Source organism: Acanthochromis polyacanthus, chromosome 14 (assembly GCF_021347895.1).
Source record: "Acanthochromis polyacanthus isolate Apoly-LR-REF ecotype Palm Island chromosome 14, KAUST_Apoly_ChrSc, whole genome shotgun sequence".
NCBI classification, from domain to species: domain Eukaryota; kingdom Metazoa; phylum Chordata; class Actinopteri; family Pomacentridae; genus Acanthochromis; species Acanthochromis polyacanthus.
Window position 1 is genome coordinate 3,683,876 of NC_067126.1, and position 11,005 is coordinate 3,694,880.

The 11,005-nt window shown below is 41.3% G+C and overlaps 1 long non-coding RNA gene and 1 pseudogene across 1 annotated transcript; both read left to right on the forward strand.

The window, feature by feature from the left end:
- The first annotated feature begins 333 nt into the window (after window positions 1-333).
- LOC127537009 (uncharacterized) lies at window positions 334-1,798 on the forward strand. Its single transcript, XR_007946277.1, has 2 exons — window positions 334-878; window positions 1,543-1,798. It is a non-coding gene; the product is annotated as an uncharacterized LOC127537009 (long non-coding RNA).
- Window positions 1,799-2,784: 986 nt separating this feature from the next.
- LOC127537006 (nicotinamide riboside kinase 2-like) lies at window positions 2,785-3,358 on the forward strand (annotated as a pseudogene).
- Window positions 3,359-11,005: the final 7,647 nt, after the last annotated feature.

The following is an 11,005-nucleotide window of genomic DNA, read 5'->3' on the forward strand; positions in this document are numbered from 1 at the left end:
ACATTAAAGAGGATTTTACTGCTGGAAGCTGCAAGCCAACACCTAAAGAACAAACTAAAGCAACGGAGCCAAACCCGGTTCAGTGAAGAGAAGCAGAGGAAATGTTTGACTGCAGACATAAAGCAGGAAGACACTGAGCTGCTCAGGTGTTCCTGATTACACCAAGCAGCCACCTGAACAGCCAATAGGAACACAGCTTACTGGAAGTCCAGATGGCTGGCTTAGTGAAGGACATTTAGTTTAAAGTTGAAGCAGAAAGTTAACAAAGAAAGTTGAAAACCACTTTCTGATCCCTGAAATCTCTGAGTTTTCACACAAAGAACGCCTGAACATGTCAGACTGGTTCCATAGTAGAACCTTCACTGTAAAAATGTCATATTATGGTGTGTTGCTTAAAAACATTGCAACCAGCTGTCTAGGAGCGACACAAAAACAGGACAAACGCTGGTTTCCAGGGGGTTGAAAGAGTAAGTTTACAACAACACAACATGTGAGCAGAAAAATCACAAAGTGTGTCTTTATGTGGCCGGATGGTTTCTCCCTCCTAGCCACTGTGTGGCACTGTGCTATTTCAATCATCGCTGTGACAGCGGGGTGGTATCCGGCGCCGCTGCATATATATACACAGGTGGGTGGTTTCACCTCAGTCTCATGCTTTCTCTTGAGCTCTCCCCGTGGTGGTAACTGCAGCCAAGCGGGCTGGATCTGGCGTGATCAATCGGGACGCACATCACATCATCGGTACAGGTAATGGGCTTTTCCCCCTTCCCTTTTGTGATGTGCAGCGCATTTAGTGACAGCCTGCTTTACTTTGTTTAGTGACGCTGGGAGACGGGTCGCTCCGTTCAGCGTGCCGTGGGTGCTTCTGTGACGACAGGGTAAGCTATGCGGTCCACATTATGTGATCTGATGTGTCAACTGGTCCCTGATTTTGTGTGGTTGCTGCAGTTTATTTGCTGTTGTCATTGGATCTCCTCCTCCTGCCTTGCTTCTACGCTGCGCCACAGCTAACCGGGTATGTATCGCTCAATGAGGAAGTGATCAATGAAGTCCAGGTGATGTTATTTAATGACAATTCTGCTTAATTGTCTACCTTTACTAGGTTGCAGCTAGACGTGTGGTTCATTGGACGTCATCGTTCCCTGGACTGGTGGCTGTTTCGGCTGTCTCGGCTGTTTCGGCTGTCTCGGCTGTTTCGGCTGTCTCGGCTGTTTCGGTTCTTTCTTTCTTTTCGCCGGCTCTTGGTTGCGGCTCTTGTTCTCGGTCTGTTTGCCGGCTCTGTGATTGGTGCCGACAACTTGCTGTGTTTGACTGTGTTGGTGTGTATTTTCCATTAGGTTTACCGCCAACGTGTGTAGAGTTACTGCATTGTACTTTTTCTGTAAAAAACCTCAGGCTATGAGGATTATCACGCCTCATATGTCACCTGTGTTTTAAGTTATTGTGTGGAGTGAGTGTGCGTGTGTGTTTTTACTGTGTATATTGGTCTGGTCACCAGCACTGCTAAATCAGGAGTACTAATTATCTGTTTCTTTTGTGCAGGTTTGGTGAGCCTCGGCGGCAGTTTAATCCCTGGTGGTGGTTCACGGATCCCTTTTCGTTGGTGTGTTGTCACAGGTGTGATTATTTGGACCCCCTTTTTCTTCCTTTTGGTTATTTGTTTGCCTGCCGCCATGGTAAGCCAGCCTGCTCCCTTTATTGTTTAAGTTTAGTACTCCTGATTCTCTCTTTTAAACTGGTGGCTTGCTTTTTATATTTAATGCCATAATTAATAAAGAAATTGTTGTATTTTTGGAAACACGTCTCAGCCCAAGTGATTATGAACCTGTGTGCCTTCAGTGTTTAAATGGTCCTTGGTTGATCATGTTGAATTGAATGTCCCGGGGGTGAAATTCCCCTGGGTGGCGTTGTCGCAATATTTATGTGAATCCTAGCCATTTCTCCCCATTCTCCATTCCCCTTCCCTTAGAGCTCCCCCTCGCCACGCCACATTTAGTTCAGCTGAAAATATGAGTTTTTGTCTTTTTTTTATTGACCAAACTTTTCAGGAAGTAGATGAACAATAACTAAAGCTCTCATGTAGAAGTCCAACTTATTTTGGATTCTTGTGGAGAGTTTAATGTTAGAGTTTGTAAACCTGAGTTTTTGAGTTTTTAGAGTCACATGGATTGTTTTGACATTTAATAACCGAGTCCTGAAATAAAATTACAGTTGTGGATTTCTGTCATTTAGTCTGGACTAAACAAATAACAGCAGCAGGAATCTCAAACGTCTTTATGAGGAGTCTGGATTGAGGTTTCTCACTGGATAATGATCAAAACATGAAATTTAAAATGGTTTAAAGGAATATTCCACCTTAAATCTTTGAATATTGACCTAAAAGGTTGGTTTCAGGAAGTATTCCACCCACAAGGTCCTCACACATCCACCTTAAAGGAACATTCCACCTTAAATCCCTGGACATGCACCTAAAATGTTGGTTTAACCGAGTATTCCATCCAAAATCCTCAAAGAGACCTGAGGGGCTGGTTAAAAGGAATATTCCACCTAAAACCTCCACTAGGGCAGTAAGTGTAGCAGCGACAGCAGAAAGAGGTCCTCTCTGGGTGGAAGAACGGCGCCTGAGTGGCAGCTTCCTTTCTGCTCTGACCTTACTCACTGAACTCAAGGTCCATGGAGGACTCCAGTAGGTGATGTTTCCTGCTGCTCTTTTTCAGCTTTCTTCTACGTCCGATCGCTCCCGACCCAGTTTTTGTTGGCATTTTTGACCCTTTTTCCGAGCTTTGATGATCTGAGAACATGAAGTACATCATTGTTATCGGCGGCGTAACCGATGGAGGGAAAACCAGCCTCACCAACCGCCTGATCAAGAACCTGCCCAACTGCTGCGTGGTCCATCAGGATGACTTCTTCAAGCCCCAAGATCAGATTGAAGTTGGTGAAGATGGCTTTAAGCAGTACGATGTCATCACTGCTCTGGACATGGACGCCATGATGAGGAGGATCTACGCGTGGCTGGAGAACCCGGTGAAGTTTGAGAAGTCTCATGGCGTTAATAACACCCTGGACACAGAGATGGTCCTGAAGTCCGACCACATTGAGGAGGAGACTCACATCCTCACTGTGGAGGGCTTCCTGCTTCACACCTACAGGCCTTTGATGGACGTGCTAAACCAACGTTACTTTATTTCCATCCCATATGAAGAATGCAGAAAGAGGAGGAGCTCTAGGAAGTCCACAGTACCAGACCCCCCCCGACCTGTTTGATGTCCACGTCTGGACCATGGACCTGCAACACAAGAACATCTGCTCACTGTGGAAGATTACTGAGAGCAGCTTTTAGTGATTTCTATGCAGAACACTGTGATGTTTGCTGAGCTGTGAACTATTAAATGATTTAAGAATGTGGAATATTGTTCCTGTTTGTTATTGTTCTCAGGTTTAATATTAGATGTACAGAGTGCTACTTACTGTATTTAAAGTGTACATTCCTGCACAGAACATTTCAGATTATTTTAGCACAGATCAAGGGTACAGATTGTTGTTGTTCACTGTGTATTGGGTAGAACTCATTTTGATTCAGACTGATTAGCATACAGAACCCTGTGATGTTTATGGTTTACAGCTGAGAACTAGCTGCTAAAAGTCCAGAATATTATTTCTTATTTTAGGTGTGATAATTGTCAGTAAACATTCTAAGAAGTGGAAATTAACAGGGTTGTATATAGAGCTGTTCTTGTACAATATTTGTCTCTTAACTGCTCTCAGGATTCTGTGGCTGAGCTAACAGTTTTACAGAACAGGCAGATGCTGCAGCTGATGATGCTGGAATTCACAGAAACAAGGAAACAAGTCCATAATTTAATGAAAAATACTTTGTAAAAGCCAGAGGTTGGTAGCAGCTTTCCTTTTTTCTTACAACTTCTTGGTGGCCCCCAAAAATATCTGTTGTACCCCCCTGTGCCCGTTCTTTAGGAAAACTGTTAGGTGATGTTAATGACAAAAATATGACACAAAAAGACAAAAACAAGACACAAAATAACAGAAACGAAACATAAAACCACAAAAACGAGACACAACACAACAAAACAAGACACAAATTGACGAAACACAAACACAAAATGACAAAAACAAGACACAAAATAACCGAAACGAAACACAAAACGACTAAAACAGGACACAAAACAACTAATACAAGACACAAAAAGACAAAAATGAGACACAAATTGACTAAACCAAGACACAAAACAGCAAAAATAAGAAACAAAATGACAAAAAAACAAGACAAAAAACCACTAAACCAGACACAAAATGACAAAAATAAGACACATTAATCCTTTGTAATTTAATGTACATTTAGTTAAGTGTTATATCCAGAAGTAAAAACTATTTTTCTACTTTACTTTTATATATTTTATGTTTCAATTCATCCCGTACTTTTAAAAAGGACCTCGCTTTGTCTTTTCTGTGTTCATTGTGCAGCGACAGAGCAGAAAAAGCAGCTCTATTCTGTGAAAATCCCTCAAAAAGCAGAATATGAGCTCGTCTGATTCTCCACATGCTGTCAGCTCAGCGTGAATCTCTCCGAGCGACCGACTCTCAGCTTTGATTGCATCTTGGAGACACTTTGACAGGAAGAAAACTGAAATCTGAGGACGGAGAAGTCCACTAAAACGAGGAGATGCTGACCACAGAGCAGCACTTTTCTGCTCCTGAATGAGGCCAGAAGCTCCGCTCACATGAACAATAACGATCCTCACTCCTTTCATTTTCTCTCCTTGTAGCCGTTTGTTGCTGCCGGTTGGAAATAGAAAATACATCTTGTGGTGTTCGCAGCCCTTAACACCATGGAAGTGTTAATTAAACGCACCAGAGGAATCGAGAGGAGAGAGCTGTCAGGATAACCAGCCGCCAAGAAAAAAGCTCCTGCTCAAATAACAAAGAAGAATCATAAGTCTGTTATTCATTATTAATGGAACGTGTTAGACATGTTAGCATAACCTGCTGATGACGTTTCTGTCGTGTTGTGTCTTGTATTTGTTTTTTTCTGTCTTGTTCTTGTCGTGTTGTGTCTTGTTCTTGTTGTTTTGTGTCTCGTTTATGTCATTTTGTGTCTCATTTTTGTCCTTTTGCTTTCGTTTCTGTCCTTTTATGTCTTGCTTTTGTTGTTTTGTGTCATTTTTGCCGGTTTGTTTCTGATTTTTGTCATTTCATGTCTAGTTTTTGTCATTTAGTGTCTTGTTTAATCTGTCCAAAATGACTAAAATTGTTTAAAATGACTTGGAATTGGTCCAAAGTTGCTTAAAAAAAGGTCAGAAATAGCTCAAAAATGTCCAACGTTGTTTTGCAAAGCTAAAGACTAAATCTGTCCAAAAAGATTTAAGGTTTGTCTGTTGGGTCTAAATTTGGTCCAAATATCTCAAATTCCATCCAACGTGTCAAGAAGCTGTCCAAAATGACTTGAAACCTGTTCATTATGACTAAAATTTGTCCAAAAGTACTTTAGAACTTCAAATAACTCAAAAATGTCCAAAATGACTCAACTTTTGAAGACTTTGTGATGAAAATCCAGAAGATGAGAAGCTTCACAAACACTCAGACCAACCAGAGCTCAGATAAAGTCCCTGAAGTCACATTTTCCTCTTCCTGCTGTTTTATTTAACTGAAACTTTATTACCGCATCACCACATTAATAACTGGTGTCCCTAATAATCCCGTATTTCTCTCAGATTTGACGTCTAAGCTTCACTTTCAGACTGCAGCCTCCAGCAATGAGACTGAAGCTTTGAGCCTTTGTTAATCTAAAATAAGAAGCAGACTTCTCCTCTTGTGCTTTAATTAAGGCTGGAGTTTTTCCTCCAACTCCTTCTGGATAATAATACAGTTGGCTGTTCTCTCACAGAAGAGGAGGAAATAAATAAATAAAAGAAGTACTCTTTCAAAAGGAACTTGAGCTTTGAGGCGAAAAAACCTCGGCGCTCTTTCATCTGCTGTAGTCGAACATGCAAAAATAGAAATGGAACATGAGGCCGGGCCGCTGACGAAGCCGCGAACAAACACCAGATCCAGCCGAGCTCTGAGAGGAAACGGCAGGATGTCGGTTTCTGTTTCACGCAGCTCCTCGACGTGACTCACCAGGATCAGCGAGAAGCTTCTTCAATCCCTGCAGACTTCAGCGTCTCATCTGCTGCTGCTGCTGCTGCTGCTGCTGCTGCTGCTTCGTATTTTTATCCTGTTTTTCCAGGATGGATTTATGTTAATTCTACGTAGGAAGGTCGCTGCTCACAGTTCATTAGGCTTCTTCCTCCCACTCATCCAACCAACCAACCTGCAGCAGACAGAACTGTCCAGAATGACCCAAAAAGTGTTCAAAATGATGGAAAATCAGGTGGAAATGTCTCAAAAGTTTCCCAACATGACAAGATCCATCCATCCATCCTCTATACACCGCTTTATCCTCACTAGGGCCACTGGAGTCTATCCCAGCTGACGGCAGGGGACACCCTGGACAGGTCACCAGTCTGTCACAGGGCTACATATACAGACACACAATCACACCTACAGACAATTTAGAGTAATCAATTAACCTCAGCATGTTTTTGGACTGTGGGAGGAAGCCGGAGTACCCGGAGAAAACCCACGCATGCACAGGGAGAACATGCAAACTCCATGCAGAAAGATCCCAGGCTGGGATTTGAACCGGGGATCTTCTTGCTGCAAAGTGAAGGTGCTAACCACTACACCGCTGTGCAGCCCAACATGACAAGATAACTGTCCAAAATAACTGAAAAACTGTCCTAACAGACTAAAATTGTTCAATCTTGTCCAAAATGACTCAAAACATGTCCAACGTTACAAACGTGTCCAAAATTACTTGAAAACCATCCAAAATGATTCCCAAACTTCCCAAGATGACTAAATGATTCAACTGTCCAAAATGACCCAAAAAAGTGTTCAAAATGACAGAAAATCTGGTGAAAATGTCTCAAAATCTGCCCAACATGACAAGAAAACCACAAAACAGTCTGAAAGGATTAAAATGGTCCAACAATTACTTCAGATGTATCCAAAATGATTCAGAGTGGCCAACATTACAAAAACATGTCCAAAAATGACTCCAAAACTGTTCAAAACGTCTTAAAATGTGGTCAAAATGACTTAGAATTTTTCCAACATTATAAAAACCTTTCCGTTATGACTTGAAATCTGTCCAAAATGACTCGAAATGGGTTCACTGTTTAAAAAACTGACCACTATAACAAAATTACCCAAACAATGTGTCCAAAATCAAAAAAGGACTAAAATTGTCCAAAACTATTTCACTATTCACTCAACATGTGTCCCTCGTTACAGAAGTGTGTCCAACATGACAAAATGACCCCAAAAAGTGTTCAAAATGACGGAAAATCTGGTGAAAGTGTCTCAAAAGTTTCCCAACAAGATAACTGTTCAAAATAACTGGGAGATTGTCCTAACGGCCTAAAATTGTCTAAAATTTGTATGTGAAAATATGTCCACAATGACTCAAAATGTGACCAACGTTTCAAACATTTAACAAAGTCAGCTCTGAAATCAGGAATGTTTGCATGAAGTCTGGTAGATGTCTGTGCAGCTACACAAGGACTAAACTCAGTCTAAACTTGGTGATATTTAGTGAATACTCATCTTGTAATCTTCCTCTGGTTCTAAACTCTCCTGAATGTTAATCCTGATTATTTCCAGCAGCTCTCACATGTTCCTGCTGCAGTGGTTTAACCTAAATGAAAGCGAGGAGAGCTGCAGCTCCATCAGAAGATCTCAAGGACGCCTCCATCGTCAGAGGTCAGGTGGCCTCAGGCAGCCTCCATGTGGGCCTCCTTGGAGGGAGGAGGCCGGCCGAGTGGCTGCTGCTGGGCTTCAGGGAGGCCTCGGTAAGACACGCTGCCCTTTTTAAAATACAATTATAGATAGAGAGTGAGTGGCAGCGGCTCGCTGGCAGACCTCAGGAGCCTCATTTGGGTTCTACGGTCAGAACTCGACCTTCAGCGGTAATCAGGATACTCTCACTTTAAACGTCACGGAGAGTTTTTCTGCTTCTACAGAGTCCCAGAAAATACCAACATCTGCATCCACTGGAGGCTCAGCAGCTTCTCACACTAGATTTAGAGAAAAAAAAACTGTTTTCACTTCAGATTTAAACAGAAAATACAGTTTTACTGGATTTATATCAGCTAAAAGTGTCATTTTCATGTATCTGTAAAGCTACATTATTTTTCCTGTTTAAATATTAATAATTTATGTATTTTGTCACTCTTTTGAACAAACATAGTGGCACATTTGCCAAAATCACAGTAAAAGGAATTTAAATGTTGACTGTGCCACATTAAAAACCTGTTTTATAGAAATAATAATTAGAATAACTATTCTGCTGCATATTTCAGTTTTTACTTTACTGACTGCAGTGTGTGATCAGAAAATCTGAGTTTTGCTTGATTTAAATCAGCTAAAAATGGGATTTTCTCAGTTTTTACAGTGTTTATTTTTCTTTTGTCTTTTTAGCTTAATTTTTTAGCAACTTTGCTGCCAGATTGTTTTGGTGGTTTGCAGTCATTTTGTCTTTTTGTTGTCATCCATCTATGGTTGTTGTGTGTCTCTGCAGTCCTTTTTGTGTGTCTTTGTGGTCATTTCATGTCTTTTTGCACTTATTTTCAGTGTCTTTGTGGTTGTTTTGTCTCTTTGTGGTCATTTCATGTCCTTCTGTAGTCACTTTCTGTCTCTTAGTGGTCATTTTATGTTTGCCAGACGTAAAAAAGGAATTGATGGGATAATGTGTAAATTGTCTCAGAAATGCATTTTGAAACACATGAAGATTCTTTTATTTGTTATTTACAGTCAGTTCCAGATGTGTGATGCTACATTTTCATTTCAGAGACCTTCAATCTTCAGTTTGTTGTCGGGTTAAAGAAGTGAAACCATCCCTTCTATCTAATAAACTGCTCCTCGTGCTTCATGTCGGCTGACGACTCGTTCAATATTTGTCCAAAAGCTGATTCTTTGTGTTAAACAGGAGCAGCGAGCGCCTCGACGTGAAACACAGAAACCTCATCCTGTTTTATTTGCTTCCAGTGGATGATGCAGACAGAAATCCCACAGAGCAAACATTTGACCACTTGGCACATGGACTCCATCAACATTTCCTCGTGTTGATGAAAAACATCATCTGGACGGAGCATATTTGTTTTTGTGTGAATAAAGACGGTGTTGCTGCCTGAAGGGGTGAAGCGACGAGTCACGTTCAGGTTCAGCTCATCAGATGTCCAGAGTTTCTTCAATCTGTCTGACGATCGGCCGGCACGTCTCCAGAAACATAAAGTCTGCTGTTAAACAGACGGAAAAGCTCTCCGTTCTGGGACCGAAATAGAGCTGAAGATTTATTAAAAATATATATTTAGTTCATTCATGAAGGAATAAGTAGAAGAAAACTACAATATCCATTCAGCACGGAGAAACATCTTCTAGCTGGAGATCCATTCAGCATGGAGAAACATCTTCTAGTAGATGGAGATCCATTCAGCGTGGTGAAACATCTTCTAGTAGATGGAGATCCATTCAGCATGGTGGAACATCTTCTAGTAGTTGGAGATCCATTCAGCGTGGAGAAACATCTTCTAGTAGATGGAGATCCATTCAGCGTGGTGAAACGTCTTCTAGTAGATGGAGATCCATTCAGCATGGTGGAACATCTTCTTGTAGTTGGAGATCCATTCAGCATGGAGAAACATCTTCTAGTTGGAGATCCATTCAGCATGGAGAAACATCTTCTAGTTGGAGATCCATCCAGCATAGAGAAACATCTTCTAGTTGGAGATCCATTCAGCATGGAGAAACATCTTCTAGTTGGAGATCCATCCAGCATGGAGAAACATCTTCTAGTTGGAGATCCATCCAGCATGGAGAAACATCTTCTAGTTGGAGATCCATCCAGCATGGAGAAACATCTTCTAGTAGTTGGAGATCCATTCAGCGTGGTGAAACATCTTCTAGTAGTTGGAGATCCATTCAGCGTGGTGAAACATCTTCTAGTAGATGGAGATCCATTCAGCGTGGTGAAACATCTTCTAGTTGGAGATCCATCCAGCATGGAGAAACATCTTCTAGTTGGAGATCCATCCAGCATGGAGAAACATCTTCTAGTTGGAAATCCGTTCAGCATGGTGAAACATCTTCTAGTAGTTGGAGATCCATCCAGCATGGAGAAACATCTTCTAGTTGGAGATCCATCCAGCATGGAGAAACATCTTCTAGTTGGAGATCCATTCAGCATGGAGAAACATCTTCTAGTTGGAGATCCATCCAGCATAGAGAAACATCTTCTAGTTGGAGATCCATTCAGCATGGAGAAACATCTTCTAGTAGATGGAGATCCATTCAGCATGGAGAAACATCTTCTAGTAGATGGAGATCCATTCAGCATGGTGGAACATCTTCTAGTAGTTGGAGATCCATTCAGCATGGTGAAACATCTTCTAGTAGATGGAGATCCATTCAGCATGGTGGAACATCTTCTAGTAGTTGGAGATCCATTCAGCATGGTGGAACATCTTCTTGTAGTTGGAGATCCATTCAGCATGGAGAAACATCTTCTCGTTGGAAATCCATTCAGCATGGTGGAACATCTTCTAGTAGATGGAGATCCATTCAGCATGGAGAAACATCTTCTAGTAGATGGAGATCCATTCAGCATGGAGAAACATCTTTCTACTGATGATTAGCAGAGACTCAAACTGGACTAAGAATGATCTAAAACAACAAAAAACTCAATGTGTGTTCAAGTTATTTTGGACAACTTGAGTCAGTTTTGGACATTTTTTGTTACTTTGGTCAAATTTTGAGTCAATCCTGACAGTTATTTGAACAAAACTGGACTAAAAATTGTCCATGACACAAAAACACTCCAATTATCCATGATTTTATAGCACATGACCCTAACCCTAAACAGTGAACAGAGGAGCAAGTTGTTGGAATA